Raw genomic sequence first — 22,123 nt, forward strand, 5'->3', positions numbered from 1 at the left:
GCTCCTGGAGATTGCAATGATATGATTTTTGTAGTAGTTTTTTCAGTTCTCAAAGGCTTTTTTGGCCTTACTATTTGTCTCTGATGAAAGTTAAGCTTATTATGCTTAAAGATTATGCAATAAGAACACCTAAAATGCATGCAAGATAAGAGCAGGAATACCCATAATTCACCCATGGTGAAGTTAGGAACGTTTGTGCTGCCACCAAACATTCTTATAATTTATATGATCTTTCAGAAATCAGCACTAACTGAGATGGTAAGTTTGAGAGCAATGGCCCCTAACTAAGAGTATAAGTTGATAAACATTGTTGATTAAAATGTTTGTAATTGTATTGTATTCATTTATTTTCTGTCAGGGAAAAACAATCAGGTATTACTTATTACAAAGATAACTTATGTGATTGATCTGTACAAAATTATTTCAATGCGGGACAAAGTTTATCACTTTCCGGTTGTGCTAGATCTCTTCCCTCTCATGACTATGACAGACTGAACTTGATTTGTTCCACTCAGCAATTGACGTCTTCCACTCTAGTTCTCTATACTATGCTAGCCTGTGATTAAAAAAAAGAAAAAACAGAAGTGCCTACAGCCTGCAATAGCTGCAGTTGTCTTGGGGAGAAATTATTTACATCACATTTAAAGTGGGTAATCAATCAATCAACAATTTTAAATCACTAAATAATAACCACAAATACACTATTTATTTAAACAGCAAAACTTCACTTTCTGATCATGAACTCACTAGACTATCACGGCTAGTATTTAAAGACTTAGCTGGGGCCTTGTTCTTTTATTAAAGTTTGGATTTCTTTAAGAATTCCTTGTAGGCTTATATCTCACAGTAGGGGGTCCATTACCTAATTTATTATGAATGTGTTGGGATATGGCTGTCCACAAAGTTCATAAATAACCCAATACATGAAAATAAATGTGTTGTGAATGAAATATTAAACTCCCTGTGATAATACAGGAGTTAACACATACTTAATCATCACTTTACCTCTTACATAGATAGCAGAGCACGGCTTACAAAATGCATACTGTTTGGAGAATTTGATAGTCAATAACATGAACTTTGGCTAGTGATCTGTTGGTCCAGAGCCAGGTTATTAGACCTGAAATTATTATTATTATTATTATTATTAAACAGGATTTATATAGCGCCAACATATTACGCAGCGCTGTACATTAAATAGGGTTTGCAAATGACAGACTAATACAGACAGTGATACAGGATTACATTCCTTGCTGATATTCAATATTTATGTAGGTTGTCGGTTACCCATCACCCAGTTACCCAATGTTGTATGTAGCTAGATTAACTATGTCATTTTTTTCTTTATCTATGGGTAAAAAAAAAAAAAAAACAATTTAGCCACTGCTGATCTGATGGGATTTTCTCACACAACCATTTATAGGGTTTAGGGGCAGTTATTGCGTTTAAAATGCCTTGTTAACGCCAAAGGTCAGAGAAGAATAGTCCAATTGGTTCAAACTAATAGAGTGTCAACTACCACTTGTTACAACTGAAGTATGAAGAACATCCCAGAATGCACAACACATCAAACTTTGAAGCAGATAGGCTATAGTAACAGGTGACCAGTGGGTCAGTGTCAGTAAAGACGGGCAGGATACACTTTGCATGCACTCAAAATTGGACAAGAGGAATGATTCCAACACCTTGAATCTATGCCACAAAATATAGAATCCCATATGTCATTTTGCAGTGACTGCACAAAAAAGTGAGGGGAAATCTTCCTATGGGGGTCCCAAGCAAAAGTGGAAACCCAAGAGAGGTGCAAAAATATAAATAAAAAGGCCAGTGTAAATAATTTATAATTAGGAGTATTTCAATAATTCCATCTAGTTCATGACTGGACCCGTTTTGGTCCGATTTTCTTTACATGGAGTAGAGCTTCTAGTGGGTTAAATTCCAATATCTCTAAAAATACCTAGGATGGAATGCTTCGGTCAGTGTTCTCATAAAAGTATGTGTTAGGTATTGCCTCAGATGGGATATGTTGCCAACCCTGGATGCAGATACAATGGCCCTGATTTATTAAAGCTCTACAGGGCTGCAGAGAATACACTTTCACCAGTGAAGCTGGGTGATCCAACAAACCTGGGATGGATCTGGTCCAGGATTCAAAGCAGTTCCTAGCAAATAGCAAATGACATTGAAGAAATCCATTCCAGATTTGCTTGATTACCTAGCTTCACTGGTGAAAGTGTATTCGCTCCAGCCTCGTAGAGCTTTAATAAATCAGGCCCAATATGTGAGAAATAGACCAAGGGTTTTTTTTGTTTAGCAAACAGTAGGTGAATTATCATTAATACAACCTACTGTTTGCCAAAAAAAAACTCTTCTCTTTGTCTATTTCTCACATATCCACACAGATGGTGTTATAAGTATGATGAATGGTTGTTCCAGCTTCATGTAGATGGTCTCTTTCATGCTTCATGTGGACCAAATGTCTTCTTGAATCAGAATGTGAACCCTACTATCTTTAAAATCTCACTTTTCATTGAGGTCTAGGAAAATCACTATGTTTTGGCCTATATAAGTTGCCTCCCTATGGTCGATAGTTTGCTTGAACATGAAATTGAACAGAAGACCCCAACCAATGCCAGTCCATGGCTAGTGGGTTGGGGCCCAAAGATGACAAGAGGTAGGAGGACACGCAATGGGAGGCTTACACTGCTCTGCCATTTTCAGCACCCAACCACCTAGCAGAGCTGCTGAGAATGGTAGAGCAGTGTATGGTAGCATAGAAGAAAATAAATGGGTAACATAGAATAACATTTTATCACACACTCCCAGGCATGCCTACTATATTACCAGAACCACTATATTATCATCAGAAACGTTGGTTACCACTGAAAAAGTAACACCTACTGTATGCAGAATTCCTAACACCTAAAATGTGATTATACATGGAGAGCTAGGTGGATACAATATCTGTACCCCTCCCATCCTGTTCTTGGATGATCAGCATCTGCCTTGCCTCATTACATGTGATTGGTAAAAGGTGTTTGGGGTATCTCTGTGGATATTAATGATTGGTTACTTTCTTGACTCACATTATAGTGACTTAAAACAAATGACTTGCACAAGCTATGCAACTTCTTTAAAATTACAATCGCAGATGAATGTGACTAACTACTGCCCATACAATGACCTGAATAAATGAGAACCTTCACAGACATTTCCGAATTATCTGTTTTGATTTAATTATTTGTTAATCATCCATACTAAGCTTCATCCCAAGGATTATCCACTGAATGGGGTCACTTTAGTCCATGCAATTGTGCATGTGATACATAACACAAGCATCACTTTGCCTGGTAAGGGGAGTGAATATTGAGCTTAATTTTAGCAAAAAATATTCTTAGTGAGAAATAAAGGGATGGACTAGATAGATAAATGGATAGATAGATAGATAGATAGATAGAGCTGGTGAATGCACAATGAACTCTGCAGACAGGAAAATATGAAATACGCATGCTGATTTTTAACATCTGCTATTTAGAACAATGCATATGTTAATACTGTGTTATTAGCCACACTTGATTCATTTGTGGTTTCCTGCCCGAAAAATTACAGCAAGGATATATTTATCTAATCTAAAAAGCAAACATGCAGGGCTTCCATTTTCAGATCTTTTTTCAAACATCTGCATGTGAAAAACCAGAGCGGAAAAAAAAAGCGAGACAGAAGCAGACTGCAATCTTGTTTTCAAAGGTTGCCACCTGCTGTTAATAGAACATTTTACAAACGCATCCATGAAAGCAATATTATAATGCTGCTTTATGATGCTAGATTTGTTAGCTAAATAGCACCTAAAATGTTGTGAACATTAGTATTACAGTCACACAGTAAGCATTATGCATTCTGTACAACTGCAATTTCCAGGCGTGCATAAATATTATGGAGTGTTTCAGCAAAAACTGCACACTATTATTAAATGGTTCATAGACATTTACCTTGATTCCTTGCACTATCATCATGAAATGTGAATGTGGAAGATTGTTAAGAATACTGTAGCATGATTGTCAAGTTGTAAATGTAATATAACAGTTGTGAGAATAATTCACCTACAATGTATTGCAGGTTACCTTGAAAAGTACTTTAGGGTAGGCAGCTAGCACACTGCAAGAGCTTTCGCAGTAATGGGGTATCCTATCCGATTGTCTGCAAAGTTTGTCTTGTGTGATAACATGAAGCACCCCTCCTTGCTAGTAAATAAATCAAATTTGTGATGAGGGAGGTTATGGTGGTATATAAATGCTGAGCAATTTAAAATGTCACTAAGTTGTGGATTCCAGTTTGATGACAGTAGGTTATGACCTGAGTTCTTTTGAGATTTCACAATTTAAGCGCAGTTTTCTGCATCACTGTTCCTTCTGATACAGTGCGTCCGGTGCTATCTCTAAGGTCTGCTGACTTCTCCGCTGTACAAGTTTGCCACCATAATGTTCATCACCCCATCTACCTTACTTATCCCTGAAAACCAGTTTATACATTAACAATATGATGTTTCTATGTGTATACCAAAACACCCATGCTAGAAAATATATCTAACTTTTATAAGTAAAACAAATGTAATAAATAAATGATCACAAATATTAATAAGTATATTGCAACCTTATTATGAATCATACACATTCCTATTTTCTGAGTAGTTTACCTAACCTAAGGTGGTTGGCTGGAATCCATTTCGGTAAGAAACCCTAAGAGTGGAAATTACCATATGTATCATAAAAAATGAAAAGAGGTTTAAAAAAGTTAAATATAAAACACTATAATCAGGGGCATAACAAAAGCCCTCCAACAACCAAACTCTTGTGTCTTCCCCACCCCAATTAAAACCGGGCTTATATAGGTGTAAAGAGTAACATTCAAGTTTCAAGGCTGATATGCAACCTACAGGGTGCAGGGTGAGGTGTATCTTACAGGGTCCAGATTAGTGTTAATTAAAAGTTGCATGTGTAACTTACAATGTGCAGAGTTCAAGCTTTAAAGTACAAAATATTGTAAGGGGTAATCCATAAGGTAAAGAGGGCAGGTGTAAAGTATAAGTTGTAGGGTTAAGTGTATTATACAGAGTGTAGGGTTCAGGTGTATATAACCTACAGCATGCAAGGCTGAGAGATACATACAACCTAACACCCATACACATACACTAACACAGTGGTCGCCAACCTTTTCGGACCTACGGAGCACTAAATGCACAGACTCCGGACCCCGCATGCGCTGGAAACCTTGTGTCACTCAAAGGGGAAGACACTTTCCCCAGAGTGATGTCATAATTCTAGAACCCACCCACTCTCCCATCGCAACTCTGAGCCTGTGATAGGAGAGTGGGTAGGTTGTGGCAAGAGACACAAGCCGCCCACTGCCCTGGGCCTGGAATTCGTACGGGGGACATGGTCCGTGGCTCTGGCTGCTTGACAACTGCTGCACTAACATATGTATAGAGCAACTCAAAAACATACACTGCCAAACAAAGAAACACACCTTCTACCTGTCATGTACCCTTCTAGTACATCCCTCTAATGGAATGACCCACAGCAGCTTCCTGTGACTATTAGGGAGCTATTAAGGGGCTATTAAGGGTCCTAACTAAGGTATTTCCATTAGGTATGCTCATATTTCATTTTTAGAAAAAAATAAATATAACATTTAGCTGTAAAGTATTATTAAAAAGTTTTTACTGTACACATATCTGGTGCACAATTAACCTCTGGGACGTAGTGGCAGAAACCAGGGTGGAGGAGTGGGGATGGGGTAAATGTGAAACCAGTGCAAGTTCAAAAGGAAAATGGAAAACCTCTTGTGTTTGTAGAAAACCCGTCACTGGAAAGCAGTCCAGGTCTCCTTCTTTTCATGTAGTGCATATAACCATAGTACTGATTATACCTTCCTGTTACTAGATATCTGATATTACACCCTTGCAAGTGAGGTATTCTACAATAATAATAATTGTATATATAATAATAATGTGGCAAGAGGTTACAGACAGAGAGCTTTTTAAATCTAAATAAAATGGATTACATAAACTAAGATTCAGAAGTGAATTTTTTACTTTCACATAGTTGCAATGTTCCTTGGATATCATTAGGTGTTCACTGTCTAATCTAAATCAAAGTCTGAAACTGCTTTTTAACAGCTACTAATCATGCTAACAGTTTCTGTTCCATTGTTATAACAAACCTTCTATCTTGGAACAAACATTCAGATGTTCAGACTTCATCCTGACTTCTTTAATATGTTCCAGATCATTAACTCAGAAAATACTGAAAAAGAAAACAGTCAGAGAACCTGCATTTAGGAGCGGGAGGTCAAAAAAAGCAGCCTACATATCAATTTTGCAAAATGTTTTTAACACAATACAAAAGTGGTAAAATGTTTTCAGCTCTACCCAACAGATTTTAAAGCAAGGAGTAATTCTCTCTAGGAAGCTTGATAAAACATGGCCATCTGCTATGTTTGAGCAATGCTAACAACCACTTCCAAAGCAAAGTAAAATTCATTCTCAGAAAGTAATTCAAATAAATACCTCTTGGAAATAAGACCAGGACCAGATATTACAAAACAAGCTGGCATCCATTATCTTTCCAATCCCCACTACCCTAACACAAATATGCCTATAGTAAATTTAAAGAAAACCAGTTCAGTTGGACAGAAAATGACAATGCTAATCCCCAGCAATAGAAACGTAAACTTACCCACCTCTCCAACTTTCTTTTACAGTGCTGCAGCTTCCATCAGAATTGCATTTGGATACCCACATTACAGTTTCATTCCCTAAACCCAACATTACCAATATGCTTTAATGTCCTTGCGGTTGGGGGAAAGACCAATTGCACACAGGCATTTAGCAAAATGAAGTGTTAAATACTTAAGTGTTAAAAACATAAGAGACTGACAGAAGTTGCAGCCCTCGAACAAAGGGAAGGCAGGAGAAGTAGGCCACCAGAGAAATGTTTATATTAGCACTTCTATTGCAGTGGTCTTACAATATAACATTTTCATGTGACTGAGTTGCTTGAAAGAAAAGTGATGAGTTTGCACACAATATGTAAAACCTCCACAATAAAAATGAAGCTTGAGTTTTTTTATCAGTGTTCATCTCAAAACTATAACTAGTTACAGATTTTCATTTAATTGTCTCTTTTATGAATAGACATGCATTTCCATACAATGCAATTTAATTGTTTATTAGGTTAATTTATCTTGTGAAAGTGATCCATTAAAGTAAGATAATGAATTCTAATGAAATCAGATATTAGGTAAAAATAAAAGAGGGCAATTAATTTGGATAATGGTAAATTCAGCATAAAGAAAACCCAATGCTTGCAGTTATTGTGCGTTCTCTTTGAAGTCAGGATCCTATATTGTTCTCTATTTATCTCTAATAGACTATTCCCCCTATAGTTACATGGGTTTATTCATCTACCTGAATAATCTTGCAGATGGTTATTTTTAGACCAGCTCTCATACATGAATTAAGTTGTTGGCAGTGACAGACAAGCAAAATGTTTACTCTGTTGATCATTAAAATCATATTGTCCTTCTGATTAGGTTTCTACAAAAAATACATATAGTATTTTATATATATAAAAATACATAGTGCATGTAGTTGTTACAAATTTCTAATATATATATATTAACTATACAAATATACTCTTATGCAGTCTCAATTGACGGATGGGGAGCACTAGGCTCTTATGGCTATGCAGTTTTATCAGTGCATGAAACATGCCTTAAGCCAGGAAAAAGAAGAGAGTCTAAAATGACTCTAATAAATAGTAAGATTTCTATATCCATCTTCTAATATGTGCCAAAAATGACAACCAGTAACTCAATGGTTTGCTATTAGCAGAAAAATTAGAGGTATTTACAAAAAAATATAAAAAAAGATAAGATAAATTGTGAGAATACAACAAAATACAGTGCTCACATACGTGTGGGAATCTATACAAATGTTTGCTTGCATGTATAAATATATTCTATAAACTTGTGTAACTATCATACACTGATGTTTATTGCATAGGTTGAATTGCTAGTTTACCATGCGTGTTGGACATTCCAATAATGTTCCTTTTATGATTCTTGTTTCCCTAAGGTGCACTTCCAAAGAAAGATATAGATTTTATTTTCTGAAAAATAGGCAAAAATAAAAAAGCAATAAAATGCAGATATACTAAGCTGAAGGGCAAATAAAGGAAATAAAAATAAGGGAAAAAACGTGCTGAACCAAAATTAAAATTTGTGGATATACTGTCCATTGGAATGTAAATTTCAAGCACCAGCATATGGAGTTGCACATGCTAAATGGTGCATGATATTTTGCACAATAATTTGCACATGAACACTAAAATATACCCATTTATATGTTTGATGTTATTGTTCATTTTTACAAATAAATGTTTTCTCAGACTTCATTACCAATAGAATTGTGCACTTGATGCAAATCTTTTCATATATGTGCAGCAAAAAATGCTAACCACACTAAACATAAATTAATTCTATCATAAATCATGATTGTCAGTAATTTCTGTGCATATTAACGTAAGCCTGTGTACAAACGTTCACAAACATCATCAGCAAATCATAAACACCATAGGCATAAATATACACTATTAAATAAGGTCTTTTCCAGTATTTCTGATTCATACTGATTCATTTTTTTGGAAAAAATATAGGCACCAATGAGAAATTTATGTATTGCAGAATGTCTATTGGGAAGAATCTTTAAATAGGTAAATAATAATAATTAATATTATCATTAATATTATTATTATTATTATTATTAATAATAATAATAATAATAAAGAGGATTTATATTACACCAACATATTACACAGCCCTGTAATATAGGGGTAAAGAGGAGTTGCAAATGACAGATAGGAGGAGATGACCCTGCCCTGAAGAGCTTACAATCTAGGAGGTAGTATAAATATAGCTATAACTCCTTCCTTCATATACTCCTGCATGGTGATTTACGTTTTATACAATAAAAACAAAACAAAATAAATGATTTTTCTTACTCACTTAGTAAAAATAACAATACACAATAAGCAAATACATTTTATTGGATATACTGAGGTTATGCGGAAATAAGAAATGCTTCCCTGATGCATATTGGATTTTTTCTTGACGATGACTTTTTCAAAATAAACATATTGTCATCCTATTTTGTATAAATTAATTTTAATAAACACACCGCGAAGATCAATATTTTCCTTCTACAGCGGCCTAAAGAAACACCGTGCATTGTAATATTGACAAAAATCAATGCATTTTGAAGCAATCAGTTTTAATGAAAAGCCAGATGTCCATTAACCTCAGAAAATAATCTGACAACGAAAAGTTGCCATGTACTTTTTTTATAACTTTGGGAATTATTCAAGGTCATGTGTTACATTTTTTTGTCATAATTTGCTAAGAAAACATTGGAAAAGGGAAACTTTTTATTTTATAAATAGGTTTGTTTGCATTAAGTATACACATTAAATTGAACACTTTCTCACCAGTATTCTAAAACTAATTCTGATGTAGTTAATATGAGACACAAGGGCAGTGTGACATCTCCCTCTGGCCTTCTAAGCCATTTTTCTAGACCTGACTCAGTGGCTTCTGCCAGTACCCAGCTTTTACAGAATATGTCATGCATATATAAATTTTAATAGCTCTGATAATATATAGACTAAGAGATCTGCATGTATTCAACCATTATTGTCCCATTAACCTTTTCTACCAATTCACACTTCATGCAGCTAAACTGCCCGCATTATGAATTTAAATAGAGTTTGTGCTGTTAAACTTATCCACAACAATGTCATTTTATCTGAAATGTCTGCTGCACGAACCTACATTTGAACAGTAATATTTTCATTGTGTGTGTTTTCCAATATCAAAAATGGGAATAAAAGGCCTTTTATATATTTGCTTTGCTAAAATGAATACATTACCATACCTAGAAATCCTCCCAGGGACCCAGACACTAAAAAAAATTGGATATTGCCAATAAACCCTTTTGTATTCAGCTTTAGTGTGATATTATCAATATACAGTAATCCAACCAATGTGTCTTAATTTAATATTTACTGGTAAGTATTTTTGCGCAACTCAAAATCAATAAAACCTTTCTCTGCTACTACACCTAAAGTGATCAGAAAACTTTGACATAAAAATTTGGAAACATGAAATATTTAAAAAGATTTAAATACCCTAAATATCCAACAGATTAACACAAAGGGTCTGATTTATTAAAGCTCTCCAAGGCTGGAGAGGATACACTTTCATTAGTGAAGCTGGGTGATTCAGAAAACCTGGAATGGATTTCCTAAAGACATTTGCTAGCATAGGTTTTGAATCCCGGACCAGATTCATTTCAGGTTTGCTGGATCACCCAGCTCCCCTGATGAAAGTGTATTCTCTCCAGGCTTAGGGAGCTTTAATAAATCAGACCCAAAATGGTTAGGGTTGTAATTATAAATGCTTTCACCCAATAATCAATAAACTTTCCCCAAAAATGTAAACAATTTTCACATTCATCTAAACTAGAAAATGTATGACTCATGAGTAAAAGCTAATTTACACATTTCCTTCTCAAATGTAATGTGAATCTTGGTTAAAACATTTACAAATATACCACCTAGCCATTATATTAAGAAAACAAAAGTCCAGAAGTAGAGATGAGAGAGGAAGATATTAAAATTCGATTCCCTGGCGAATCGGGCCGTTCTCGCTTACCGAACATATAAGCGAGAACGGCCTGTGTAAATTCGGCCGTCGAGATCAAATTTTTTGGGACCTGCAAGAGCAGTCAGGGGAGCCGAGCTGACAGCTATGCTCCCCTGATTGCTCTTGCAGCCCTGTAGTATGTGTTCTTGGATACTGATTCTCTTTTCAAGAACACAAGAGTACCGCGGCTGTGCTCATCATGAATGAATGCAGCCGTGGGAATCCTCCTGTGTGCGATCCCCACATGATGATGAGGGCAAGCTCTCATTTAACCTCTAGTGCCTAGGGATCACACACCGACAGGAGGAGTACCACGGCTGGATTCAATAATGCAGCTGTGGGAATCATCCTGTAATGATTTCCTCGATCTTACGATGACTCTGCGAAATTGGTTTACCGAAATTTCACGGACCGATCGGAAGTTCGAGGAAATTTTCCCGAGAATGTCAGAGGCATTCTCACTCATTCCTATCCAGAAGTAGTCCTGTTCAGTGTGGTAGAAATGTAGACTATTAAATAGAGAATATTGGCACAGACAAAATGAGATATTGGGCCTGATTTAATAAAGCTCTCCAAGGTTGGAGAGGATACACTATTATAAGTAAAAACCTGAAATGGATTTCTTTAAAGTCATTTGCTATTTGCTAGCAAATTTTTTGAATCCTTGATATTTTGAATCCAGATGCATTCTAGGTTTGCTTGATCACCCAGCTTTACTGGTGAATGTGTATCCTCTCCAGCCTTGGAACGCTTTAGTAAATCATGGTCTATTATAGGAGCATTAACCAGGAGTTTGATGGCCCCTGGAGATAGGATGGAGTACAGTTTGAAGATGTTGCGCCGGTGGAAGTGGCAGGACGTAGGGACGTAGTGGCAGAGACCAGGGTGGAGGGGTGGGGATGGTGAAAATGGGAAAGGATTGGGGTGAGTAAACAGATAGTGTACAAAGATGATGAAAGAAACACAAACCCATCTAAATTAACAGGGCTGAAAATGGTCAGGGAGGATTTAGCAGTGGATGACGTTGGAGTGGTGTGATGAGCTGAGATATCCCTTCTTTTCTAATGATTTTATCTTTAAAATAGGTGGCTTTATCTTGGGAAGAGAATGTAGTTATAGGGGAAGGGAATAGGGTTTAGAAGGGAATCAGATGTGCAAGGAGGCAGTGTAAATTGGTTGTTTGTGAGAATAATAAAGCAGAAAAATAATTTTGCTTGGTAACAGTAAGAGCAGTGTTAAAGAATTGTTTAGCTTTGTAATTGAGGAAGTTGCTATTGAAGCCAGATTTCCATTCATACAAAAACACACACTGCTTGCTGTATATAGAACAAGAAAATGATGCAAATGATGCAAATTTAGATGCATAAATATAATGGAACTGTCTATAGTGCTAGTCCAAAACCTAATAGCATGATTTCTCCGTTACATCTGTTCTTTGGTTGCTAATCTTCACTTTATGATGTTTCTATAGTTCCACAGTTCTTTTCAACATGTTTGGTCCAAAGCAAAGCTATATACATGGCTGAATTACAATCCGTTATTACTGTTACACCCCAGCTAGTTAGTAAAGTCCACTACATTCTGAGCAGCTTCTGCTAACTACACAAAGGTGATATCAGTCAATGTGGAGATGGGTAGGTAACATAGGAAGCTAAACAGATAAACCAGCACGTGGACTGTGTGATTGTGCAGTGTTAGGGAATCAGAAAACTCGCTGTAACATTGACAAATTGTTTGGCAGGTAGAATAGTAAAACATACACACCTCAACTTTTTGTTAACCTGGAATTTTAATTTACCCAAAGAGGTATGTCTTGCTTGACATATCAAAAATCTAGGTAGAAACTGCATTCTTGTTTTTGCTCTATTGTTTATATAACAGCTATAAAAATGCTTATATAACTGTCATAAAGTATGCATGTGTTGTAAAACATGGTTTTTCTGCACCAAGGAAGAGCAGCGAGGAAAACAACCAAGAATAGCAACAGAGGATTAATAATTACCAATTGTAAACTAGTTGATGGAATCCTTGCCAGGCTTTGTGCTGTGAGAGCAGAGAATGCACCTTGTTTTCTATGTGATGTTCTTTCACAAAGGAGTTAACAGTTAGAGGCAGTCAGTCTGTCAGCTTGATAATCAGTGGGCCAGATTAATCTGCCTGATTCAGTGAACTATTGTGATTTATTCTGTCATCAGCTGTTACTGCACCGCTGACATCTTAAGATTTTTAAAGTGTGACTTGTGTAGCATATAGCATTTTATCTTAGCCTACTTCGGTTGAAAGCATGTTTCTGTCTATATGTGCCACATTGTCCATCTGTCTTTCCTTCAGCATGCATTTAGAAACAGTTAATATGTGGATTGTTTCAAAGGCACAAATAAATCTTTTATAATGGAAATTCAAAGTAGTGATTATTTTACTATGAGTTTTACGTCTTCTCTTTTGAAGGGAATATAATGGGTCATTCCAAGCTTACCTTCCAGCAAGTCTCTGAGGAGTTCTTCTTTTGTAGTATGTGCTGTAGGTTAACCTACTGTTAAACCCTTAGACTGTATTGGGTCATATGTTATCTTTATCTCTTGTAGAAACATTGTTTTAAATTGGATCTGTTGTAACGACCGCTGCTACTAATTTCTATTCTTACTCTGTGTTTACCCTCACTGTAACTTTAACAATGGTTTGCAAACTTTGTAATGGATCTGTAAGTGACAAATCTGGAATATCCTAGGTCAAAATCTACTATTAGCACAATTGTTGGTCCCCTAAAAAGACATTAGCATTTGATCCAGCGTTCAATAAAATATAACTGCAGTCTAAACATTAGCTACAATTGTCCAAGGCATCACCTGATGTTTCTGCTGTCCTAATAACTCCAGTAATCACGGGATTCATTTCTTTTTATTGTTTTCATCATCTTCATCCTTCTGGTTCTGCATCACTTACCAGGATGCACCTTTCCCTGCACCTACATCAAGCTGCTTTTGCAAGTTAGGGACAATTATGGCTTTTTCATGTTTTTTTTTTTATTTATTGTATGAATTTGTTTTGTTAAAGGGAGCCCATGTAGATGAATGGTATGTCGATGAAACATACCAGACAAAAAACATTACATACAACTGTTTTTGAATGCATAGGCATTAAAATGTGCTTCAACACAGCATTGGTTTAGTGAATGACCTAAACATTATTGCTGCTGCATTTAGCATAAATTACAGCAACACAACACTAAAGAGCCATGAATGAGCTCTAAAAAAAGTATTGATTTACTGGTCTACTTCTGTCCTCTATTGGAAGCTCACACTGGCCTGGTAGGATACCTGCATTATGTGAACTCATGTTAGTAGACCAAGCAGAGACACTGCAACTATGCTTTAAAGATATTGACTTTACTGGACACAACAGAACAATGATCATGGACATGTATAGTGCACAATGTATCAGCCACTAACAATGCAGCAACAACAGATCTACAAACAGTTCTATACCATTACACTACTTTTGGCTGGATTCTAAAGTGACAACATAATGCATAACATAATAGATAGATAGATAGATAGATAGATAGATAGATAGATAGATTTATATATTACTAATTTAAATACATATTTATTCAAATATTAGTAAATGAATAAACAACATTTATCCTATAAGTTGCTTTGTAATAAACAATGCTAAAATTTTGTGTTAAGAGAGCACTGGCATGTTTAAAGTAATTTGTAAAAGGTGTAGATTCTTGCAGATAAATAAGTGTTCAATATAGGCAAATAGAAGCGGCATAACCAGTGATGATCACCAGGTGGCAATGTAGAGCTCTTACATTTTCAACCATTCATTATACAGTTCTTAATACTTTGATGAGCAGGAAAAGGCTTCATCTTCCATAAGGTTCTATATACCATAGCCAAATTCCACATCCAAACATTAAATTGTGGTGCTTTTTGCTTTTATTTAACCTTGTATCAATACAGTGTTGCAAATTAAATTCAGATCAATATTTGTTTGATGTGTATGCAGATTATTCTGGGCACTCTATACTTTGTTGTTAGGAAGCTTATTATTCTAGTGGTGGAAAGTATATATCAGCACTCAACAAAATGGAAAAAAAAAATGAAAATGTTCCTGAAATAAAAAGCTGATTGCTTAAATGTTATGATGAAAATGTAAAAACTATTTATTACTGTTTTGTTTTTGTTTCAAAGTTCAAATTTTACAAAATTAGCCCATCCACACTTCCTTTTTTAAAATGTATTTGATATTGACTGCCTGTCTATAGCATGCTTTCTAAAAATGTTATAGATGTCAGCGGATAATTGACTATTGGTTATCCTAAAGCACTTGTCCGATGGTAAGTCAGTGTGATTGGAAACTTTTGGTTGACAGATTGCTATTTGCTATGTAGATGTATTGAGCAGAGGATTCCATGGCGTATGAATGTGCATGATGTGAGCACTAGGAGAACAGATCTTATGTCAGTTTGATTGCTTACTGATGTCCAGCTGTTAGCACATGTATATGATCACATATATTTAAACAAACTAAATAATTGTCTGGGTTATGTTGATGGCTATGAAATAGAAGTCAATACATCTAATCCGGATATTGGTTTTCCCCTCCTATATATAGATCATCTATCTTTTCTGAGAAAAACAATTATGTTTTACAAGATAACTGCATCAATGCCTATACAAATGTTCAATAACAGACTTGCCAGGCTTTTAGTTGTAATCAGTTCATTATATTTAAATAAAGTATTAGGAGATGGAATCTAAGCAAAAGAACAAAAGGATCAGCTTTTTTTTCTTTTGTTTTCATCTAGTAATACTGCCAGTATGCAAATCAGCAGCCAATAGTGACAACATACTCTGTACTGGGCTTGATTTATTAAAGCTCTCCAAGGCTGGAGAAGATATACTTTCATCAGTGAAGATGGGTAAGCCAGCAAACCTGAAATGGATTTTTTAAAAGTAATTTTCCATTTGTCAACAAATGTTTTGAATCCTAGACAAGATCCATTTCAGGTTTTCTGGATCACCCAGCTTAAGTGATAAAAGTGTATCCACTCCAGCCTAGGAGAGATTTAATAAATCGGGCCCCATATCTGTCGAGGAACAGATTTGTCAACATAGGCTGTCGAATTGGATTACAGAATACCTTTTGTTCCCATGACCACAATAGGTGGTAGGCGTTCTGCAACTTTTTAAAGTGAAAAAAGTTCCTATATTCAGGATTTGGGATAAAATATGATGTGGATATCTTCTTTTCTAACATTGTTATATACTCTTACATTGAAGAGATATTTGATTTCTTTAGTTGCTTTTCTGCATATTCTAATAATTATATTCTCTTACTGAGTCCCAAACTCGACTCCGTAACAGCCCATGGTTTCTGTACACTTTAGTGATGATGGCTGAAGAGCCTTTATGTAGATTACAATAGATCAGGGGTGCCCACACTTCACCTGTTGGGCACCCCTGCAAGAGATGGTTCCATTCTATGATCATTCATCATTTTATATACTGTGGCCATACTGTACTACACTAAATTTAGAAATGAATGCTAGTTGCAGGAGGAGGTATGGTCCATTTATGGTCTTTGTCAATAGATAGGGTTTAGGCTACCACCTTTATATCGTCTCTTCCACTCTTATGTATAATAACGGTTTGAGGCTTCAACAACTAAGGATATTTTTAATTTGCTCATAGTATATAGTTACTTCCAACAAATTAAAGTAACACTACACCTGTGCAACAGGTACCCTAAAATTCAGTCTGATAGTAAAAACCCTTTGTAGATTTAACCTTCTCAAAGTCTGGTAAAGTAGGGCAAAGTAAAGAACCCGCTTTTCTGCCATTTCTTATGTATATAGATGTAAAATTAGAATAAAATGCAATACCTATATTGGTTTAATTAAATGTTTCTGGAAGATGCTTTTCTTTATGTTATGTTGCTGGAATTTTAGCACTTTTTGGATTTCTTCCATAGCCAGATGATCTTAGTAAATGTTTTAGTAAGAAATTTTATATCTTTTAGTTTAGTCATAAAGGAACGTGAATTAATTATAGAATCTTCGGAAAGTAGACCATTGTTAAAAGCATGCATCTGCCTTAATCATTTAAAGTGCTTAGTATAAAACTACATAAACTCTTGTATTAAAGCTTAAATTGCCTGAATAATATTCTGTCTAGTCATTGGTGTGCTTTTTCTTTTTTTACATTAGGAATAAAAAAATTCTTAATAAAATCTTCAGCATTTAAGCATTGCACACTGGCAAAAGAAATAAAAGGAATCAAAAGTAAAAAAAAAGAAATACAGTGGTACCTCGGTATAAGTCCGCTTTGGAATAAGTCCAACTTGGTATAAGTCCTGTTTGGACACAAAAAATCTTGCTTGGTATACAACCTTTGTGCTAGAACTTGTATGGGTCAAAATGAGTCGTAACACTGCACGCCACACTTATTTACCTCCCTTGAGACAAAGCCATGACTGCCCACAAGCGTCAGTATGCCAGTTGCTACCATTCAGTGAACAACCCGCGCTATAACTCTCTGTGAATTACATCATATCTCCTCCTCCTTTCTTCTCAGCATCATCCTAGTAGGCACTCGACTCTTATCAGCAAGGTAAAGTGAGGGAAAATTTTCATTTATTTTATCTAATTGCTTTTGTATTTATGTATTTTAGTATTATGCAGTGTTTAAACTATTTTATACAACCCCATCAATTAATAATATGCCAATCACTATAGGATTATTTTTTCATGGGAACGGATTATTCATTTTCTTTTTGTTTGGTATAAGTCTCTGGAACGGATCTGGAACGAATTAAGGATTTATACCAAGGTACCACTGTATATGTATATACATGTATATGTATGTAAATAAAAATAGAACTTAAAGTGTAACTAAACCTAAACTGGTTTTAATTTTAGAGGATTTTGAATTGCTGTACTTCTGTTAGGTTTTTATTACAGTTTATGCACCTAACTGGCAGATTCACAGTCTTTGCTACAGCCAAACTGTTTATATGTAAGGTAAAATCCAAAGAATCCAAATCCAAAGAAGTTCTATCACAGGGAAAGAGGGTAATATATATTTCCAGGTGTAGGTGTCCACTACACATCCTACAAAACCCGGTTCTTTCAGAGTAATGTATATACTCAAGTATAAACTGAGATTTTTTTCCCCTAAAATGCCATTAAAAAATTAGCCTTGGTTTATACTCCAGTAGATGCTGTTGTGTAACACTAGAAATAGCAGGATAAAGGCCTAAGAAAAAGAAATGCCTGTGGAAAAAATAAAAGAAAGGGAGGAAGTTAAGGAAAAGCAGTCCATCAGATTGTGGAGTTTGCTACACAATGTACGTGATGCCACAATGGCCTTTACTGGTGACCATCAATAATGCACATACAATCATGGCCAACTCAAAACTACAAAATACTTTAGGTTATGTTTAAGCATGTATGTCTTTATTCATGTTAATTTTATTGATATTTTATATGTTTTAAAACAAGGACATAAAAAAAAAATAACCTTAGCTCAGAAGTGTCAGATATGCAATAACAAAGCCATCCTAACAAATAAATGTTTATAGATTTATTTATTGCTCACTTACATTTGGCCTTCACCAACTTTGGCATTTTGTATGACAATATGTTTAATTTATTAATAATAATTGTTTCTGTTCATAATAATTTTGTGTATTTTATTATAATACATGTGGTTTCCTCATATTTATATCGGCTTGATTATATCAAGGAATATCTGTGATGACATTTGAGATGATGTCATACCAGTACATGAATATTTAAAATCTAGATTGCATACTTTGGCTAATTTCCACCTTCTTTAACATGTTTCATAGGATCAAACTTTAAAAATGATTTTTTCATGGAATGAAATGACATACCGAGTAAAGAAAATATATGCTTTCATAGAAATGCTTCAGGAAATGAAAACCTGTAACAATATACCTGAAGCAACACACAGCTCCCAGAAACCCTATTTTTCTTCTAAATGATGTCAGTAACACTTTAATTTCGACTACAAATTTGTTTGCAGACCTATTTTCATTATTTAAGGGGAAATAAAATTATGTTGTTAATATTGAACTGTGTAACAAGGTTATATGGCATTCTATGGAATTGGATGGCCTTTAGGCCATATGTACATCTGAAAGGTATATTTATTGGTAGGGAAGTTTTTAGGATTGGTGGTGTGCGAAAGGTTCTGAAATCTCCAAAGCAAGTCCCTGTCTGCAGGTCAGCAATGGCTATTTTATCCCAGGGTTTCCTCTGCTTCCTAAAACTACATAAGTAGCATTTTTGAGCCTAATTAGATCAGCTTTTTAAAGAAAAAAGACTTCTTATATGAATTATGCACATATAACTTTTACATGACCATATTGAACAAAAATGTAGCAAATCATACACTGTTATAAAGCGCTTTGCTAGTTTGACTTGCATGTTAATTCCTCAAATATTGTTTTTGTGTGCATTTAGTTCTGGTAAGGTAACCAAGATGTGCATGTGAATATTTTACATAAAAAACTAATGTGGCAAGTTTGCTATGCAAGCAAATGCACTTGCACCAACCAAAGCTGTTCAATAATACTTGCAATACCACTATGCTGGTGAAGCAAACTAAGCATGCTTAGGTAAAAATCAAAGAAACATTATTTCCAAGAAACATTAAAAAATCACGTATGTATCAAAAAGTGTATTTTTCTGTCACTGATTTTTGGTTACTTGTGCTTTTTGTGTGCTGTGGGGAATGCATGCGTATCTGCCTGCACTGGGGGCACTTGGCAAATATTACAAAGATATGAATTGGAGATCTGTGAACCATTTATAAGTATCATCTTTTTGTATCTATTTCACACATAGCTTCTGTGAAAGTGGTGACAAACAGTTCTCCTTTTAAGAAAATAAAATGAAGAGTTAGTTAGTGTATCAATTTAGTGAGGCTTTTCTAGGGGTGGTGGTATTTTCTTTTTTTTTCAGTAAGCTTTGACCTTATTAAAAATTTGCAGGAAGATAGTAAGATAAAAAAAAATCCATGCATCTCATACTATTTGTTTGATGAGAGACATCACCTCTACATTTTTACAGTGCCCTGTCCCTTTTGCTAAATCAAGCATTCACAGACTAATTTGTGTGACATAGCTCTAGCCTATGCACCCAGCAATGATTTCTACCAGCGTTTTAGTTAGGTCAAATGAAGAGGAGACTGATATCATGCTGATGAGTAGATGTTCTATAATGCCTATGGTAACAGGGCTAACGTCATTTGTTGCATGAAGATAATTGTTTATATCGGAAGCTGGTAAGAATAAAGATTCTTATTTTGTAGACTTGAACTAAAAGTTAGTAGACTGAAACAATAATGCTAATGATCCAATGTGTACTTTATTGGTTTTAGCTTTTGGGGATATGTTCTTTTCTAAAAAGTGCAAGACAAAAAACATGCATATGTTCAAGGAAGGTAAATTCTACTTTATTGTTTCACCTGAATGTTTTTAAGGAGGACATCACTGGACTTGTACTATGATGTAATTGGTACATTTATTGAAGGGCACAATCATTACAGGGCACTGGTAGCATGGTAGGAGATGACTGACACTAAGTGGTAGCACCAAGATTATTGAGGCAAGTCACTACATAGAAGTGTAAAAGAGGAATGTAAGAAATAGGCTTGAATACACATCATGTGCTACACTATGGGCTCACAAAACTGGGAATCTAACATTCCCTGTTGAAAATCAATTAATGCCATTGAAACATGTGAACCTGGAAGAGTTCCATGAGGGAATGTTTGGGGGAATTTCTGATTGCCTGTTTTATAGAGTCCTAAGAACACATCAGAAAACCAACATCAATTTAAAAAATCGGGAATTACAGAAACAGTTAAAATGGAGAAATACATAATTCCAAAGCCCAGCGGGGGGTTCTTCACCTCCCTGTTATGATACAGTGTGTCTAAAGCCTAAACTTTCTAAATAAAGGGAAAATTACATCTAAGAACAGATGTTATATTAAAGGATTTCCCTCTCTATTCTTGTAGTGTGAACACTTTAACATTTTGTAATTTCTATCATTTTCTGACCCAGTGGTTGCCGGAAATAACAGATAGTGTCCTGCAGTTGTACAATTTTTAGTTACCACTTAAAGGGGACATTTTATGCAAAAGTGGCCCAATGGGATTCAAGGTAAAGGATCACAACTAGTATAAATACTGCCATGTAGACAACAAGAGAGAATATTGAAGCATTGTGAAAAGTGATATACAGTCCATTGTAAATTGTATATTCTTATCAAGTACTGTATATATATTTTATTTTAGCATAAATATATATATAAATATATATAGTTATATATTACACACACTTCTTTTTACAACAACACTACATATAACTAGGGTCAACTAATGTCACCTTTATGTATCTTTAAATAAAATTTATACCTTCTTATCACTGCCTACCATGACTAACATGCTTTAAAACTGATTCCATAACTCCTTTTAATGTAGCCTTCTTCTAAAGATAAGATAGATCTAGTCTTATCTCTTAGTGAGAGGTTATATTCTAGAGCTGACAGTCCTTCCTTTATATCCACAAATGTCTCACTGTGTCTATGCTGTTTTCTCATTTGCAGCTGTACATTGCTCCATTGTTCAAACTGAAAACTTCTTGGATGATCGGCTGCTCCCATAAAGCTGAACAGAAGCATAGCTGTAAAGGGCAATCAAATGAAAAGTACTTAGAGAAGGGAGCAGGTTAAACTGAAGGAGAATTTCTAATTAGTTAAGATTTATTTTTAACATCTTGGTGATAAAAAGGACATATTTCTTTCCTGTGTACAAATCAGAGCAATTATAGCTGAATCAGCTTACATAGAGAAACCAGTATAGCTGGACAAATGTGAACCATAATTTGACCGTGGTAAAGATTGGTAATTGGTTGAATGATTAGTAGATATATTGTCAAATGTGGATATTATGAGGAAAATATTTGCTCTGGTAAATTTTATGGAGGAGTGGATGTTAGAAAGGCCCATACAATAAAACTCAAAACATATGCAAAGGTCACGACAACATTAAAAGGGGTGTCATGTACACAGAATATGGGACGTGTTGGTTCTTAATTAATGGGTAAGTTGCAACTGCGTGCAAACACAAGCACAAAATGGTTCTAAAGGGTTCCCAACCACTCTCATTTGGTTGAATGGGAGCAGTTAGATGTGCAGTTGAGTGCTCAGTACAACTCTGCAGTTAACTACAATTCTGACATGGCACTAGGTTTTAAATACAGAGAACGTATATTTTGCTGTCTATGGGGAGTTGTATCTTCAGTTTCTGTTTTGGAAATATAT

The 22,123-nt window shown here is 35.1% G+C and overlaps 1 protein-coding gene across 5 annotated transcripts in view; it reads left to right on the forward strand.

Annotated features, from left to right (window-relative positions):
- ADGRB3 (adhesion G protein-coupled receptor B3) overlaps positions 1-22,123 on the forward strand; it is a 510,634-nt gene that overhangs the window by 243,440 nt on the left and 245,071 nt on the right. The window lies entirely within an intron of this gene.

Source organism: Pyxicephalus adspersus, chromosome 4 (assembly GCF_032062135.1).
Source record: "Pyxicephalus adspersus chromosome 4, UCB_Pads_2.0, whole genome shotgun sequence".
NCBI lineage: Eukaryota > Metazoa > Chordata > Amphibia > Anura > Pyxicephalidae > Pyxicephalus > Pyxicephalus adspersus.